The sequence below is a fragment of the Sturnira hondurensis genome, unplaced genomic scaffold (genome assembly GCF_014824575.4).
Source record: "Sturnira hondurensis isolate 20B ecotype Veracruz unplaced genomic scaffold, ASM1482457v3 Scaffold0006496, whole genome shotgun sequence".
NCBI lineage: Eukaryota > Metazoa > Chordata > Mammalia > Chiroptera > Phyllostomidae > Sturnira > Sturnira hondurensis.
This window is the reverse complement of record NW_028079127.1, coordinates 25,916,395-25,936,601: the sequence shown is the minus strand read 5'-3', so window position 1 is coordinate 25,936,601 and position 20,207 is coordinate 25,916,395.

The window sequence follows — 20,207 nt, the reverse complement described above, 5'->3', positions numbered from 1 at the left end:
GTGTCTTTGGCTATACTTTGCTTGCTTGTTCATTTTGTTGATTAGATTGCTGTTAATGGTGAGATCATATGGTATTTGTCTCTGACCACCTGGCTTATTTCATTTAGCATAATGCCCTCCAGTTCCATTCATGCTTTCTAACTTCATACTATTGTGGTCAGAGAATAAAAATTATACCCAGCATCTCACAAGAAATTTTATTTTCTCATCCTCTTACGACAACCTTGTTCATATTTTGGAAACCCCTGTTTAGCCATAGTTGTTTGGTCCAGGTTATAGACACCGAACCTAATGTGAGACAGTCAAATTCTATAATCTCCTTTTGGAAATGTGGATGAGATATCTAAGTTTCTTGTATACTGAGTTTCAATTGAGGTGATGCAAATTTGGCAATGGTGGGTGGGCCATGTTCCACCATGTACACATTGAAGCAGGGAAAGCCAGTCTGTAAAAAGAGGAGTGAATCACATACACTTCACTTTTCCTTACTTGTTTGTTTTGTTGTTGTTGTTTTGCTTCTTTATACAACTCAGTTTTTAATATCTGTAACCAAAACAGACTAAAACAGATGGTGAATGTTTTTTAATAATATAATAAAAAGTGTCATGCTTTTAAAGTATTAGAAAAATCTGGCAGGTGTTTTATGCTAATTTCATGCAGCAATTTTACTCTGCTTAGTCATCTAGGTTTCAGGGTCTTCCCATATATTGTGCAGAAGATAAAACTTTTATTTCTTTATTTTTTAGTTCTTCAAGTTATGGTTGGTCAATGAACTGATCCAAAATTATCAAAATCACAAAATACTGATCAACCAATCAGAATTTTCTACATTTCTATAGAAAAATATAATTGGCAGACTATAATTAATTAAGGAAAATAATTTTAAAGAGATAGATATATGGCCCATTCAGAAAGTATCCAGGCATATAATATGAAAAATAGAGACATTTATTGAAGAAGACTCAAGATACTGGAAACACTGTACATAGGACAATGACACCTCAGTCCCCTTCAACATAGGTACCTTGGGACTTCACACAGTTCTTTCCATTTTCCTGAATGTCATCAACAGTCTGAAATTTCTTCCCTTTCTAATGTGATTTGGGTTTTGGGAAAAGCCAGAAGTCATAGAGCATCAAATCTGAGCTGTAGTGGGGCTGAGTCACCTGGGTAATTTTACGTTTCACAAAAAAACTACACGAGACCAGATGCATGAGCAGGCACATTGTCGTGATGAAGCCGCCGATCCCTAATTGCTCATAGCTGGAGCCTTCAGAATCATCCAAACAGTTTCCGTGGAGGAATGTACAAGCTTAACTAAAATTTGGTGCAGATTTGTTGCTCTACTCAGTCAGTTATTTTTTAATGTGTTAGCCACACAGTACACATGCTCAACTCATCTGTGTCTATGACCCCCACTGACTAGTATAGTGAAGTCGTCATTATTCCCACATACCCATTCCAGACTGCCAGGTTACATTGATGTCATGCAAACCATTCTTGTTGTATTAACAATGATTAGACTTTTTCTGGACAAACTATATATATATATATATATATATATATATATATATATATATATATAATCTGACACTTGCACGATTCCCTCACAGCCATTGTTGCATTTTGTACCTGTGATACTCCACTGCTTCTCTGTTAGAAAATTTCATCTGCAAAGAGCTGGTTACTCTGTGCTCCTTTTTAAAAATTAACTCATTTTATTGTATTTTTTCCATTATCCCTTATCCCCCTTACCATTCCCTACCCCCTGCAATCACAACCCTGCTATCCATGTCCGTTACACCTTTTCCCTCTTTGCTCAATCCCTCCACCCTCTAACTACCCCCATAGCTGTCATCCTGCTATGAGTCTGTTTTTATTTTTCTTGTTCATTTATTTTATTAGATTTTAGCAATGAGATTATATAGTATTTGTCTTTTATTGACTGACTTATTTTACTTATCATAATAATCACTAGTTCCATCCATGTTGTCACAAAAAGTAAGAATTCTTTGTTTTTTAATGCTGTGTAGTATTCCATTATGTAAATGTAACACAGCTTTTTTATCCACTCATCTACTGTTAGGCACTTAGGATATTTTCAAATCATAGCTATTGTAAATAATGCTGCTATGAACATAGAAGTGATTACATTTTTTTGAATCAGTGTTTGGGAATTATTTGGATGTATTCCCAGAAGAGGAGTCACTGGGTCAAAAGGCAGTTCTTTTTTTTTTGATTTCTTGTTTTTATTTATTTTTTAATTTAATTTAATTTTTAAAATCTTTTTAAATATAATTTTTTACTTAATTATTGTTCAAGTACAGTTTTCTGTCTTTTACTCCCATCCCAGCCCATCCACCCAGTGCTCCCCACCTCCCTCCCATTTACACCACCCTTAGTTGTTGTCTATGTGTCCTTTATACTAGTTCCTGTAAGTCCTCCCCCTTTTCTCCCTGAATTTTAATTTTTTCAAGTATCTCCATACTGTTTTCCAAAGGTTGCACCAGTCTGCATTCCTGCCAACAATGCACTAGGGTTACCTTTTCTCCACATCCTCATCAGCACTTGTTTTTGTTGTTGTTGTTGTTGATTTATTAAAGACAGTAATTTTGGCAGGTATGAGGTGATAGCTCATTGTAATTTTAATTTGAATCTCTCTGACAGCTAGTAATGTTGAGCATTTTTTCATATGTCTATTGGGCCATGTGTATATTCTCCTTGGAGAAGTGTCTATTTAGATCCTTTGTCCATTTTTTAATTGGATTATCTTCTTGGTGTTGAATCATATGAGTTCTTTCTATATTTTGAAGATTAAACCCTTGTTTGATATATCAGCGACAAATATGTTCTCCTATGGAGTGCCTTCCCTTTGTATTTTTCTGATGGTTTCTTTAGCTGTGTAGAAGAAGTCTTTTAATTTGATGTAGTCCCATTTGTTTTCTTTTTCCTTTGTTTCCCTTGCCCTAGGAGATATATCAACCAAAATAATTCTATGTAAGATATCTGAAATTTGAGGAGGGTTAAGATGGCAACAGAGTAGCACCAAGGGAACCCAGCTCTCGTGCATCTGGTGGAAAGTCCGGGCAGATCTACCGAAGAACAGCATAATCAACCAACAGTTTCTCAACATTTATGAAAATAGGAGACCAGAGAGTGTAACGGAGGAACCAAACAGCGGCAGGTGGGCAAGGAATCCAGAAGGCCAGTGAAGACAAAAGCGGCTGCGCACCCGAGGGTGCGCCCAGGGCAGGAGAACTCTGGTGGAGCGTGAGTACCAATGAGAATTGGCATGCAAAGGGGGCTGGCACCATCAGGGGGAAACAGGAGCCCCGTCTGAATCCAGGGCCGGGAGCGCCGGTAACAGAGTGAACGATGGAGAACCGGCATCCGGTGGACCTGCGGCGCACTCCTCGGGAGAGAACTGACTCTCCCCTCCCCGTCTAGGCAGGCAGATTAGTACCGGGCAGAGACCCGTGAGCTTAAGTTAACATAAAGCCTGGCAACTGCGGACACTGGGGTCGCCAGCCCGAGGGATTTAAGAAGGACACTGTCATTGCTGGTCTTTCGGGATTGGGCTGGGATGAGAGACAGGCTTTGTGGAGAAGTCTCTATTGGGAACGCCTGGGTCCCATGGATAAGGATGGTGCCAGATACAGCAGGACACAGGCAGCCTCGCAGGGCTGTGCGCGACCACAAACCAATCAGCAGCCTGCTAGCCCGTGCCTACAAACCTGCCCTCAGAGAGGCGACAACCAGAAAAACCGGTTTGGACAGTTTGAAACCAAAAGAGGAAGGGTGCTTCCTTTTTTTTCCTTTTTTCCTCCTTCTCTAGTGTGTGTGTGTGTGTGTGTGTGTGTGTTTTCCCTTGCCCCCCTTTTTTTTCTCTCTTTTTTTTATTTTTTATTTTTTATTTTTATATATATATTTTTTTATTTTATTTTTTATTTTTTTATTTTTTTTCTCTCTCAACCTGTTTTGTAATTAATCTTATATATTGTAAACTGTATTGTTGCTCTATCTTTCCATACTCTGTCCCTCATTTCTTTTCCTTTTTGTCCGATTTTAGTCCTTCTGTTCTTCCCAAATTTTCCGCTTATTCCCCTTTTCTCCTGACTTTTGCGTGTGTGTGTGTGTCAGATTGTTTGTTTGTGCGTTGCGTAGTTTTCTTTTGAGGTGTATTATTATTATTTTTGTATTATTCTTACTCCTTTTCTCATTTCAAGAATATCTTTGTATCCCACCTCTTTCTGTACAGGTTTTTTAATCCTGGCTGGGTATACTGTACTACCTGACAGGTTCCCACTGCTCCTTCCTCCACAGTGTTTTGCTGATTTTCTATACTTCACGTGCTTTCCCTTGCTATACTACCCAAGCTCTATAACCCCCATTTAGACAGATCACATAGGATTTATCACTTGAGTGTTCCTCTAATATTAGTGTAAATAAGGGCTGTTCTGCACAACAGTAATGCTTCATAACACATCTCTCCGACCTTAGACCACCTTACAGGTGCCTGACTTCTATTACACTATTTACTGACGCGCTACACCCAGTTACTAACCTGTACTGTCACCTTACCTCAAATCTGACCACCCGCAACCACATTGCTTTCTAGATACAACTCACAAGCCCCCCCCTTCTTAACAAGACACTTAACTTATGCCCGCCCTTTCCTAAAAGTGGTAAGCTGGGTTGAAGAGCACGGTTAACTCTATACATAGCCTGGAGATTGTCTATTTCTTCTCTGCCCACTGTGCCTGTAAATAACATAATAACCCTCTGCTATCATAAACCATTTTGCCTCCCCCACAACTGATCACACAGGCACAATAAAGAAAGGAGTAGGTGGAAGCCGAGAACACCAAGATACCTGCAGGAGACTGCACCAGTGACTTTCACAGGTATCCTACCACAGAAGTTCTCACCATAAACCCAGCGAACCAGAACAGATCAATTTAAGAAGCAGAGGACAACAAGAAGAGTATCACAAACAATGGGAAGACAAGGAAACAATCCCCAAATGAAAGAAAAGGAGGAAGCCTCAGAAAGAATATTGGATGAAATAGAGGCAAGTCAACTATCAGATGTGGAATTCAAAGCACTGGTTATCAGGAAATTCAAAGAGCTTACAACGAGCTACCAGAAACTACAGGGGAGCTACAATGAACTCTCTGCAAACTATACCAACATGAAAAATGAAATAGAAACCATCAGTAAAGGCCAAGAGGAAATGAAGAATACAATTTCTGAACTGAAGAACACAGTAGAAGGTACGAAGAATAGAATCGATCAGGCGGAAGATTGCATAAGTGAGATTGAAGACAGGTTAGAAAAAATCTCCCAGATGGAACAAGTAAGGGAAAAGAGAATCGGAAAAAATGAAGAGAATTTAAGAGAAATGCAAGACAACATGAAACATAATAATATCCGAATAATAGGAATTCCAGAAGGAGAGGAAGAGGAGCAATGATAGAAAACCTACTTGAAAGAGTAATAATGGAAAATTTTCCTAAGTTGAGGAGAGATAAAGTCGCACGGATTCAGGAATCACAGAGAGTCCCCAGCAGGTGGAACCCAGAGAGGCCTACTGCAAGACACATCATCATTAAAATGGCAAACCTCCAAGACAAAGAGAAAACCCTAAAGGCAGCAAGGGAGAAAAAAGAAGTGACATACAAGGGGGTCCCAATAAGGCTGGCTACTGACTTCTCAATGTAAACATTCCAAGCAAGAAGAGAATGACAAGAAATATTCCCAGTAATGAGAAACAGAGGCCTACAACCAAGACTACTGTACCCAGCAAGGCTCTCAATCAAGATAGAAAGCCAAATAAAGAGCTTCCACAACAAAAGAAGTCTAAAAGAATACCCCTCCACCAAACCAGCTCTACAAGAATTACTAAAAGGGCTGCTTTAAGGAAAGGAAGGAAAAGAGAGAGACAGAGAGGAACACAGGTACATGAATGGCAATGAATAAGTACCTTTCAATAATAACCTTAAATGTAAATGGATTAAATGCACCAATTAAAAGATACAGAATAGCTGAATGAATAAGAAAGCATGACCCACACATATGCTGCCTACAAGAAACCCACCTCAGGTCAAAAGACCATCACAGACTAAAGGTGAAAGGATGGAAACAAATTTTCCAAGCAAATGGACAAGAAAAAAAAGCCGGGGTAGCAATTCTCATATCAGACAAAATAGACTTCAAAAACAAGGCCATAAAGAGAGACCCAGAAGGTCACTTCATATTGCTCAAGGGAAGAATCCAGCAAGAAGACATTAACATCATAAATATATATGCACCCAACATAGGAGCACCCAAATATATAAAGAAAATCCTAGAGGACCTCAAAAATGATATTGACAGCAACACAATTATAGTAGGGGATTTTAACACCCCACTGTCAAAAATGGACAGATCTTCCAAACAAAATATCAACAAAGATATTGCAGCATTAAATGACACTCTAGATGAAATGGACCTCATTGATATATATAGAGCCCTTCACCCTAAAGAAGCTAAATACACATTCTTTTCAAATGCACACGGAACATTTTCCAAGATAGACCACATGATAGGACACAAAACGAGACTCAACAAATTTAGGAAAATAGAAATCATACCAAGCATTTTCTCTGATCACAAGGGACTGAAATTGGAAACTAACCCCACAGGAAAAAACCAAAAACACCCAAAATCATGGAGACTGAATGGTATGCTATTAAACAACGAATGGGTCAAGATAGAAATCAGGGAAGAAATAAAAAAGTTTCTGGAAACAAATGAAAATGAACTCACCACAACCCAAAACTTATGGGACACGGCCAAGGCAGTCCTGAGAGGGAAGTTCATAGCAATACAGGCTTACCTAAAGAAAATAGAAACATTTCAAACAAACAACCTAACCCGACGCCTCCAAGAACTTGAGGAACAACAACAGAGACAGCCCAGAGCAAGTACAAGGAAGGAAATAACCAAGATCAGAGCAGAATTAAATGACATAGAGACTAAAAGCACAATTCTAAAGATCAATGAATCCAGGAGTTGGTTTTTTGAAAAGATAAACAAAATAGATAAACCTTTAAGTAGGCTCATCAAGAAAAAAAGAGAGAGGACCCAAATAAACACAATCAGAAATGAAAGAGGAGAGATTACAACTGATACCACAGAAATAGAAGAGATTGTAAGGAATTACTATGCAGAGCTGTATGCCAAGAAATTTGAAAACCTAGATGAAATGGACAAATTTCTAGAAAAATATAATCTTCCAAAACTCAATGAAAAAGAAGCAGAAAACCTGAACAGGTCAATAACAGCAGCGGAAATTGAAGAAGTAATCAAAAAACTCCCATCGCACAAAAGCCCTGGACCAGATGGTTTCACAGGAGAATTCTACAAAGCTTTTAAGGAAGAACTAACCCCGATTCTTCACAGACTATTTCAAAAAATCCAAAAGGAGGGAAAACTCCCCAACTCTTTTTATGAAGCCAGCATCATCCTAATTCCAAAACCAGACAGAGACACAACAAAGAAAGAAAACTTCAGGCCAATATCGCTGATGAACATAGATGCTAAAATCCTCAATAAAATATTGGCAAATCGCATCCAACAATACGTCAAAAAGATCATACACCATGACCAAGTGGGATTCATCCCAGGGATGCAAGGATGGTTCAATATTCGTAAATCAGTAAATGTAATACACCACATAAACAAAAGCAAACACAAAAACCACATGATCATATCAATAGATGCGGAAAAAGCTTTTGATAAGGTACAACACCCATTTATGATAAAGGTACTCAGCAAAGTGGGAATAGAGGGAGCATTCCTCAATATAATAAAGGCCATATATGAAAAACCTACAGCCAACATCATACTCAATGGACAAAAACTAAAAGCTTTTCCACTAAGATCGGGAACAAGACAAGGTTGTCCACTTTCACCACTTCTATTCAATATAGTATTGGAAGTTCTAGCCACAGCAATCAGACAAGAAAAGGAAATAAAAGGCATCCAAATTGGAAAGGAGGAAACAAAACTGTCATTGTTTGCAGATGACATGATAGTGTACATGGAAAATCCTATAGACTCTACCAAAAAACTGCTCGAACTAATAAATGAATTTGGCAAAACAGCGGGTTACAAAGTCAATATCCAGAAATCAAAGGCATTTTTGTATACTAACAATGAAACAGCAGAAGCAGAAATCAAGAAAAAAATCCCATTCGATATAGCAAAAAGAAAAATAAAATATCTGGGAATAAACCTAACCAAGGAGGTTAAAGACTTGTATGCAGAAAATTACACAACACTGAAGACAGAAATCAAGGAAGACACAAACAAATGGAAACATATACTGTGTTCATGGATTGGAAGAATTAACATCATCAAAATGTCCATACTACCCAAAGCAATTTACAGATTTAATGCAATACCTATTAAAGTGCCGATGGCATATTTCACAGACATAGAACAAACACTTCAAAAATTTATATGGAACTACAAAAGACCACGAATAGCAGCTGCAATTTTGAGAAAGAAAAGCAAAGTAGGAGGGATTACAATACCTGATATCAAACTGTACTACAAGGCCACTGTAATCAAAACAGCCTGGTACTGGCATAAAAACAGGCACATAGACCAATGGAATAGAACAGAGAGCCCAGAAATAAACCCAAACCTCTACAGTCAATTAATATTCGACAAAGGGGGCAGTAACATAAAATGGAGTAAAGATAGCCTCTTCAACAAATGGTGTTGGGAAAACTGGACAGCCACATGCAAAAAAATGAAACTCGAGCACCAACTTACACCATACACCAAAATAAATTCAAGGTGGATAAAAGACTTAAATATAAGCCGGGAAACCATTAAAGTCCTAGAGGAGAGCATTGGCAGGAAAATCTCAGACATTCCACGCAGCAAGATTTTTACTGATACGTCCCCTAGAGCAAGGGATATAAAGGAAAGAATACACAAATGGGATCTCATCAAAATTAAAAGTTTCTGCATGGCTAAGGAAAACAGTATCAAGATACAAAGAGAAGCAACTGTTTGGGAAAACATATTTGCCAATGACACCTCAGACAAAGGTTTAATCTCCAAAATATACAAAGAACACACAGGACTCCACTCAAAGAAGACAAGCAACCCAATTAAAAAATGGGCAGAGGACTTGAACAGACACTTTGCCTAGGAGGACATACAGAGGATCCAGAGACACATGAAAAGATGCTCGATATCACCAGCTATCAGAGAGATGCAAATTAAAACCACAATGAGATACCACTTTACACCAGTCAGAATGGCTATCATAAACAAAGAAACAAACAAGTCCTGGAGAGCTTATGGGGAAAAGGGAACCCTACTTCACTGTTGGTAGGATTGCAGACTGGTACGACCACTATGGAAAGCAGTATGGAATTTTCTAAGAAAACTAAAAATGGATGTGCCTTTTGACCCAGCAATTCCACTGCTAGGAGTATATCCTAAGAACCCTGAAACACCAATCCAAAAGAACCTATGCACCCCGATGTTCATAGCAGCACAATTTACAATAGCCAAGAATTGGAAGCAACCTAAATGCCCATCGGTCGATGACTGAATCAAAAAACTATGGTACATTTACACAGTGGAATTCTATGCTGCAGAAAGGAAGAAGGAGCTCCTACCCTTTGCAACATCATGGATGGAACTGCAAAGCATTATGCTGAGCAAAATAAGCCAGGCAGTGAAAGACAAATACCATCTGATATCACCTTTAACAGGAATGTAAACAACAAAACAAACAAGCAAGCAAAATGTAACCAAAGACACTGAAATACAGAACATGCTGACAGGGTCCAGAGGGTAGAGGGGAGAGAAGCCCAGAATAAAAGGGGATGGACTCACATGAATAAGTATGAAGAACACATGGACAATAACTAAGATGGGGGGCGGAGACGGGCGGGGGGTGGGGAGCACTGGGGGCTGGTGCAGGGCTGGGAATACAAGAAAGAAAACTGTACTTGAACAAAAGTTAAATTAAAAAAAAAGAAGAAAAAAAGATATGTGAAATTTTACTGCCTATATTTTCCTCTAAGATTTTAATGGTATCATGACTTAATTTAAACTTTTTGTTCATTTGCAGTTTATTCTACCGTATGGTGTAAGTTGGTAACCTAGTTTCATTTCTTGCAAGTACTAGCCCAGTTCTCCCAACACTATACATTGAAGAGACTGTCTTTACTCCATTGTATGCTCTTTCCCTCTTTATCAAATATCCATTGACCACAGAGACATGGGTTATTTCTGGTCTCTCTATTCTGTTCCATTGATCTCTGTGTGTGTTCTTAGGCCAGTATCAGACTGGCTTGATTACAGTGGCCTTGTGGTATAGTTTGGTATCAGGTATTGTGATCCCTTCAACTTTGTTCTTCTTTCTTAGGATTGCTAAGATTATTTGGGTTCTTTCTTGGTTCCATACAAATTTTCAGAATAATTATTCTAGATCTGTTAAATGAATCATTAATATTTTGACAAGAATTGTGTTGAATCTATAGATTGCTTATGGACATTTTAATGATGTTAATTCTTCTGCTCCATGAACACAGCATATGCTTCTGATTAGCCCCAATTTCTTTCATCAGTGTCACAGTTTTCCAAATACAGGTATTTTACCTCTTTGGTTAAATTTATTTCTAGGTACCTCATTTTTTGTTGTAGCAATAGTAAATAGGATCATTTTTTTTTAGTTTCTCTTTCTGATAGGTCATTATTGGTATATAGAAATTCCATCAATTTCTGAGTGCTGGTTTTAAATTTTGATGTGAGGTTTGTGATATTTGGCCACACTCTGTGAAGTATAATACAAACAATTTGAGGTGACTCTTCATCCTTTCTCTGCATAAGTCTCCCCATTTATGTGTCTCCCTCTAGTATTTCCCTGAATTCAGCATTCCTTCTGGGCTTAGATTCTCATTCTCCCCTTCAGCTGCAGTTGTGGAATGCTCCCCACACTGTTAGGATTGTCCATGACAGGTATAAAGAACCTTTTTTCATCACCTTGAAATTCTATTCTCCTGTGGATGTCCATTCTATCTTCTTTTTTTTTTTTTTGACAGAAGGACAAAAGCCATTTGGAAAGTGAACAGTTTTATTTTGTCTATTCCATACATTGGCATTACACCAAAGGCTCCACAGAGCTTCTCTCTGAATTCTTTGATTTTTTTTTCTACTGTGAATGTGACATTTGGTTTTCTTTAGCCCTGTATGGTCAATTTTAGATTACCCCCTTGGATATTGTATTTATAGATCAAGCCACTATCTCCTATTGATCTTTAGTTATATGACCTTATTTTCTTCTTTTGTACATTGCCTTTTAACCTCAATGCTCACTGAAGAGTTACTGGGACACATACATGAATTTTAGATAGTCTATTTGAAATTATTCTTCATTTGAACCAAACTAGAGAAAAATTCAAATATGAACTCTCTGATATATCATTTATTTTCCTCAACAAGAATAGATTATAAGTACTGAAATAGAGAGACACAGCTATCATCATTTTAATTTCCCATTTATACAAGATTCAATCCCCAAAGTAACCAGTCAATTATTCTATATGTCTTTTTATTACTTGCTTACCCAAGATTTTTTTCTTTCTTTTCCTATGTCATTTTTTATTTTCACTACTGAGGAAATTGAGATAAGGTTCAGAAATTCACATAGATTAAACTGGCAGAGTCAGATCTAGAATCCAAGCCTTAGATGTCCACTTTATTCAGAGTACTTAGTAAATACTCTCAGGTCTCAAATAATTTATCTCATTTTCTAATCAAGAAAACACTTAAACAAATGGCCCCACAGGCCAATCACATGACAGTGTTCAGATCATTTGAGAAAATCTGGAGAACATGATGACAAAAATACCTCCCAGTTGTTTAAGAAGAGAACCAATATCCACGCCTTTACCTTCAAAGTTGCATTCCTCTGATATAATTTTTGTTTTTCACTCACACCCTGCTCTCATTACAAGCGTACTTATTTTTCTTTTTTTAATTATTTTTTAAAAGATTTTATTGATTTATCTTTAGAGAAGAAGGGAAGGAGAGGAATATCAATGTATGGTTGCCTCTTGTGAGTCCCCTGCTGGGAAATGGCCTGCAACCCAGGCATGTGCCCTAACTGGGAATAGAACCGCGATCATCTGCCCTCAATCCACTGAGCTACACCAGCCAGAGCACAAGTGTACTTATTTTTCATATAAATCATCCTTTCTGCTGTTTCTGCCAGTTCATACAGGTTTGTATCATTGACTTTCCAAGTCAACATGCATTCATCTAGTATAGTAACTCCTAAATTTACTGTGTACAGGAAGTCTTCTGGGATTCAGTAGGAATTCGGAAGTTTATGTATCATCTCCACATTTCCTTCCCAGTCACTTACCTAAAATACATTCATCTTACCAGGGAGTGATGGGAAAGAGTGTGCACTTTATTTAATTCATGGGGGTTGGCACTGCATTTCCTTAGCAATCACACTAAGCTTAAAAGCCTTCCCAGAAAATAAAGGTCAATGTATGTGTAACCAAGTAGTCACTAGTTTTACTTTCTGAACTGTTTGTCATCTTCTTTAAAATAATTTTTTAGACAAGATGCATTTTAATATTCTGATTACTATGTAATTCTTTAAGCTTCTGACTCCTTTGATGATAAATCCTACATTGCAAAATATCTTTTGTATTAGTATAATGAATTATTATTGAAATATACCTATATGCAACAAAATTCACTCTTTTTAAGTTTGGAGATAATGAGGTTTGACCAATATAAGTAGCTATGTAACCAACATCATTATCAAGGTATGGAATATTTGCATTTCCTCCCAAGTATCTCCCATGTTCGTTTGCAGTCAATCCCTTCCCCATGATTGTAGTCCTTGACAACCACTGACTATTTTCAGTCTCCACAGATTTTCCTTTTCTAGAATGTCATAAAATAAAATCAGATAATATGTAGTATCTGACTCTAGGTTCTGGTACAATGCTTTTAAGATCTATCTATGTTATTGCATGTATTTAATACATGCACTGGTACAATGCTTTTAAGATCTATCTATGTTATTGCATGTATTAATAGTTTATTTCTTTTACTTGCTCAGTATGAATCTATTATATGAATTTACCACATTTTTTATTCACATGTTGATTAAAATTTAATAGTTATGAATCAAGCAACAATGAACATTCATGTACAAGTCTTATTTTTATTGGGAAATAAATGGGAGTGGAATACTGGGATATATGGTAAGTGTGTGTTTAACTGTAAAACATTGTCAAACATTTTCCTAAAGTGGCTGTCCCATTTTACATTCCTGTAGTGCATGAGATTCATAGGTGCTCTATATTCTTGCCAACACTTTGTATCTTTAGTCTTATACATTTTAAGAATTCCAGTGAGAAAGGACTGATATTTCCTTGTGGTTTGAAATATGTGTTTCCCAAGTGACCAGTTGTGTTAGCTATCTCTACATGTGCTTATTTTCTATACATATGTCTTCTTGGTAAAATATATGTTCAAATATTTTTCTGCTACTTTAAGAATAAATTGCTTCTCTCATTATTATTAAGGTATTTACATGTTTTATATATAACATTACTTGTAAATAAGTTTTCTCAGTGTGTGACTTGTAATTTATTTAAGTCTTTTTAAAAATATTTTATTTATTTATCTTTACAGGGGAAGAGAAGGAGAGAGGAAGAGAAACATAAATGTATGGTTGCTTCTCGTGCATCCCCTGCTGGGAAGTGGCCCCTGCCGGGAACTGGCCTGCAACCAGGCATGTGCCCTGACTGGGAATCGAACCATGATTGTCTGGTTCACAGGCCCACACTCAATCCACTGAGCTACACCAGCCAGAGCTTAACAGTCTTTTTTGAAGAAACAAAGTTTACAATGTGATTAAAGTTCAATATATCAATTTAAAGAAGTTGTTTTGCATTCTTGTCTTAAGAAACATTTATGTAACTCAAGGTAGAAAATATTTTTCTCCTGTGATACTTTTAATTTTTATGGTTTTAACATGTTTATGTAATTTTGTGATACATTTGAAATTAACTTTTGTATGTGATGCAAGATACTTGTTGATGATTTGTTTATTTTGGGTTTTTGTTTTATTTTGCTAATGGATAAAAAATGTTTTATTTTTTGCTAATGAATGTCTAATTGTCCAGCACCACTCATTAAAAAACTATTCTTTACCCATAGAATTAATTTATAACTTTTATCAAAATCAATTGATTTTATACAATTGAAACTATTGTGTTGGCCAGAAGGTTCATTTAGTTTTTTCCATAAAATAAAAGACAACATTTTTTATTTTCACCAATAACTTAAGTGATTTGGACATTTTGAGTATGTCAGCTGTCTTCTGCATGTTACAATGTTGATTATCCTTAATTACTGTCTCTGTTTGATCACTATCAATTTCAACTGGACTACCTGACTGTGGAGCATCATCCAGCAAGAAATAGCCAGCATGAAACTTTGAAAGCCATTCCATTTTTGACATGTCTGACCAATCACAACACCATGCCTATACACTGTACAAATATATTTTTGTGTTTCAGTTGTATTTTTACCTTTCTTTTTTATTTTATTAAATATTTTTATTTATTTATCTTTAGAGGGGAAGGAGAGAGGGAGAGAAATATCAATGTATGGTTGCCTCTCATGCGTCCCCTGCTGGGAACTACCCTGCAACCCAGGTACATGCCCTGACTGGGAATCGAACTGCCATCCTATGGTTCGCAGGCCCACACTCAATCCACTGAGCTACACCAGCCAGGGCCCTTTCTAAAATAATAAAGCATAATTCACTAAAATGTTGCATATTTTCTTTCATCTTCAATATTAAAATGGCTATACAAAAATTCACCAATTTTGATGGGGCTTTTTTAGATGCACACTAATATGACAGTTATCACCATACAAACTAACAAAATTGTTTCAAATGAAGTTAAAGATAATGAAACACTACTAAAGCCACCTTATGAAAACAAACAAACAAACTTTCTGGCCAACCCAAAAATATATAATAACATTGAATGTCAATTACAATTGAAAAATAAAATTAAAAAAATACTTTTTTCTTATAAGTGTGTGCCTATACCTGGATTTCTGGTCTCTCTATTTTGTATCACTTCTTTTCATGTATATATTTTGCTAATACCACACTGTTTGGATAATGTAGCATCATAGTAATTGTTGAAATTACATAGTGTATGTATTTCAGCTTCTTCCTTTTCAAAGTTGCTTTACACTGTCATAATAAAGGTTATACTATCAGACATTCTTCTAAGAATACATTATTCACTTAGTACACACAACACGATAAAATACACATTTTTATTTGCTTTTTAGGTGAAGAATTGGAGGCTTAGGTAAATTAGTAAATTAGTAAATTGGTAAGTAACAGATCCAGAGTTTTAATCCGAGTCTGTACATCTCCAGAGGCTGAGCATTTACCTACTTAGCTGCATTCATTCCACATCTGACTTACCTTCTCGCAATTTTTTATTCACAGTTATATTGCCAATATGTGGTAGACACTAAATAAATATTGTAATTGATTAATTTCCCCATCATGTTTAGAGTGAGGCTCTCTACCCAGTTGTAAAATTTGGGCATTGAATTAATTGAGATGTGTTTCCTGATCTGGTGTTTTAGGGCCACATCAGGCACATACTCAATATTCTCATTCTTCTGCAGTCTTTGACACTTCAAAGCCTGGGTTGCAATGGTGGGGGTCTCTGAAGCAGAGTTAATAGGGCAATAATGAAGCTCTAATGCTAATAAAGTTCTGGGCCACGGGCATTTTTGCCCTAGCAGAATGTGATCTATATTTTCAGTAGCCTCCAATGCCCTTTTCAACAGCCTCTTTACAGCTCATTGGTGGGTAATAAGTCTTGACCAGTATTGGTCTTTGACATAGGTAGTAAAATACAATCTAAAAAGCACCCACTAGAGTACAAAAGTCAGCATCAGGACAGTGCAGATGATTTCTAATGTAATATATTTCCCACTTTGGATCACAAGTATAGGATCCAGGAGGCAGGTATTTTGCTCACCAGGTTAAATTATTAGTTGGACAAAATTACATACTGTTTCTTAGATATGAAAACTTATATATAATACTTTTTATAAAGGCTTTTTTAGTAGTTATGCTTAAATAAATAAAATTACCTATTTAGAATTCATAGTATCAGTTTGTGATACTGTTATATATAAGTGAAGAAATTTCACCTAGATGGTGAGGACCTGGGAGCAATATAATTCAAGGAGATTTGAAGTTACTCAGGGTATTATGCTGAAAAAGAGAAGACCATGGTGGGAGCCTAACCTCTCTCTTTAAATATTTGAAATGGTCTTTTTATTGGTTGAATAGTGTCCCTGCCCCTTATTCATAAACACCTAGAATCTCAAAATGTTACTTTATTTGGAAATAAAGTCCTTGAAAATGTAATTAGTTAAGATGAGGTTATATTTGATTAAAATGGGCTCTAAATCCAAATTCTAGTGTTTTTATAAAGGTCAAGAGGGCAACATAGGTAAACAGGGCTCATCCCTTCACACAACATTGAACTTCAACTGTAATGTAGAACAATAATCAGAACTGTCAGAAATCAAGTTGAATAGAAGTCTGACAACTATGGAATTAAAGAAACCACATCCATCTAGACTGATAGAAAAGGCAGAGATGGGGAATGGGCTGGTATGATACCCACATGTGGTACATAAAAATGCAGGAGGGTTATCTCAAGAGTTAGGGGTCCTAACCCCACACCAGAACCCCAGCCCAGGATTCCAGTGCCAGAAAGATAAGTTGCCATGACTTCTGGCTACAAAAACCAGTGGGAATTATGTGTGGAAGAAAGTTTTGGAGTCCCAAGCTGTTCCCCTTAAAGAACCGATACATGGACTCTCCTACTCTGACTCACTCCCTCTGAGCTCCAGCATGGGGTAGCAGTTTGAAAGCCACCAGTGACATACAGGGAGTAACTGAAGTGTCTGGCATCAAGGCAGGAACTGGGATACAGCTTGGGACTTTTTCCCAGACAGAAATGTGGGCAGAGGCCATTGTCCTTTTTCTAAACCCTACACAAATCCATAGAGCTAGAAGGCTGGTGCCATATCTAAGACTCAATCAACCAAGCTAACACTGTTGGCCAAGCCCTAGAGATCCCCTGAGACTCCATCCCACCCAACTTATGGGCCAACCCAAGCTGTTAACTTTGAGTTTTTCATATGAATGGCTGGGCTTGGCTCATACTTCACAACTTACTAAATCCTCAAGGAAGCCAAGCAACAGTTGGCTTCACTGAGGCCTCAGCCCCTATAACTCTTGTCAATTGGCCCCAGGGCCAGCACTAGCAGTAGCCAGCCTAGATTCAAAGTTTGGCTTTGCCTATGAATCACCAAGCCCAACATAAGTAGCAGCCATCTAAGATTGCTTTATAGCTCAGGCAGGGCATCCTTGGGCAAATACAGGAGAGGACTATCCTGCCTGCACCACTGGGAAACCCTGTGACACAGTGGACAGCTGCACCCTATGTCAGAGCACCTCCACTCTGCCACTGCACAGCTGATCCCTCACAGAGGGTGGGTGGTCAGTGGTGACAGCTAATCCTTGCAGATGACTAGCCTGGGTAAATCCCTCCCATTGACCTGCCAACGGCAACTGAGGCTCAGCTACAAAAGGAGCATGTACTCAACTCACACAACAGGCAGATCTCAAGTACCCAGCTTGGACAATAGGGGAGGCCATGCCACTAGAACCTCCAGGACACCTACTACATTATGCCACACTACCAAGACAGAGACTCATAGTATCTCTGCCTAATACATAGAAACAAACACAGGGAGGCTGACAAAATGAAGAGAGAAAAAAAACATGGTCCAAATGAAAGCATAGATCAAAATTTTAGAAAAAAACTAAACAACATTGAGATAAGCAATCTATCAGATGCAGAGTTCAAAACGCTGGTTGTAAGGATGCTCAAGGAATCTAGTTAGAAGCTGAAAAATAAAGGATACACTAATTTAAATAAAGAACAATATGTAGGGAAACAACAGTAGAATAGATGAAGCCAAGCATCAAATTAATGTTCTTAATGTTCTTTCAGAACATAAAGAAAAAAAACACAACCAATCAGAACAACAAGAAGAAATAAGAATCCAACAAAAAGAGAAATGTGTAAGGCGCCTCTGAAACAACTTCAAGCACTCCAACACTTACATTATAGGGGTGCCAGAAGGAGAAAAGAAAGAGCAAGAAATTGAAAATCTATTGGAAAAATAATGAAAGAAGACCCCTAACTTGGAGAAGAAAATAGACGTACAAGTCCAGGAAGCAGAGACAGTCCCAGACAAGATGGATGCAGAGATCCACTCCAAGGAACATTGTAATTAAAATGCCAAAGATTAAAGATAAAGAGAGAATCTTAAAAGTGGCAAGAGAAAAGTAGTTAGTTACCTACAGTGGGGTTCCCATAAGACTGTTAGCTGATTTCTCAAAAGATACTTTTCAGGCTTCAAGGGATTGGCAAGAAATATGCAAAGTCATGAAAAAGCAGGAACCTTCAGCCAAGATTGCTATACCCAGCAAAAATATTTAGAACCAAAAAGAGATAAAGAACTTCCCAGACAAGAAAAAAACTAAAGGAGTTCATCACCAAACCATTATTGTATGAAATGTTAAAGGACTTAGTTAAGAAAAAAGAAGAATATCACATGGATAGAACTGGAGAGCATTATGTGAAATGAAATAAGCCAGGTGGTGAAAGACAAATACCATATGATCTCACTTATAAGTGGAACCTAATCAACAGAACAGACAAGTGAGCAAAATATAACCAGAGACACTGGAATAAAGAACAAACTGACAGTAGCCAGAGGGGAGGGGGACGGGATAACAGGGGAAAGAAGGGGAAGGGTAGTCAAGGGACATGTATAAAGGACCCATGGACAAAGCCAAAAGGAGTAGGGTTGAGGGTGGGAGGTGAGGGTAGGCTGGGCAGGGGAGAGTGGTGAGGTGAAAATGCAGATAACTGTACTTCAACAACAACAAAAATAAATAAATAAAAGTGTATGTTGCATTAAGAAAAAAAGATCAAAACTATGAACAATAAAATGGCAATAACTACATATCAACAATTGAACCTATAAAACAAACTAAGCAAACAAGAACAGAGACAAAATCATGGATATGGAGATGGTTGCCAGATGGGAGAGGGCTGAAGGGGAATGAATGAAGAGATGAGGGGATTAGAAAGTACAAATAGGTAGTTACAGAATAGCCATGTGAATGGAAAGTACCATATAAAAAATGGATTCTCCAAAGAACTTAAATGCATGACCCATGGACACGAACAATTGTGTGGAGATTGCCTGGGAGAGTGGGGGTTGCTGGGTGGAGGAGGGCAAAGGAGGAAAAATTGGGACAATTGTAGTAACAGAATCAATAAAATATATTTTTTGAAAAAAAGAAGAGGAGAGAATGCACATTGATGCACACAAGGAGGAAGGTCATGTGGAGCCAGAGGCAGGATTGGAGTGGTACAGCTAAAAGCCACAGAATGCTTTGAATTTCCAGGAGTCATCAGAAGCTAGGACAAAGTAAGGAAGATTTTTTTTGCTAGAGCCTTCAGAAGGAGCATTCTCTTGACAATACTTTGATTTTAGACTTCTATCTTCCAGAACTGTGAGATAATAAATAAATTTGTGTTATTTTAAGGTATGAAGTTTGTGGCAATCTCTTGTGACAGCTTTCAGAAACTAATACATTTTCAAAATAAAATTGGCAAAGCTTTTTCTAGTTTCTAGAATTAAGGGCAGGGGGGTGGGGAAGTGCTAAGTTAACTTTGCTAAGTAGACTCTTGGAACAATGGAATAAGCTTCCTTCTGAAGATGTGACAATCTCACCACTGAAAGTATAGTATACCTTGATTATTCATCTATAAGGAATGTAAAATAATTCCTAGACTTTGATTTTGGAATAGATGGGCATACAGAATACTTCTAGCAATGCTACTCTATGACATAAATAAGTATATTATTCCAAATATCTTTTAAAATATATAAATCACATTTTGCCAAAAGTACTTACAAATAACTAAAGCTTCTTGACAGGTTTTCTTTATTAGTCTGAAGTTCCT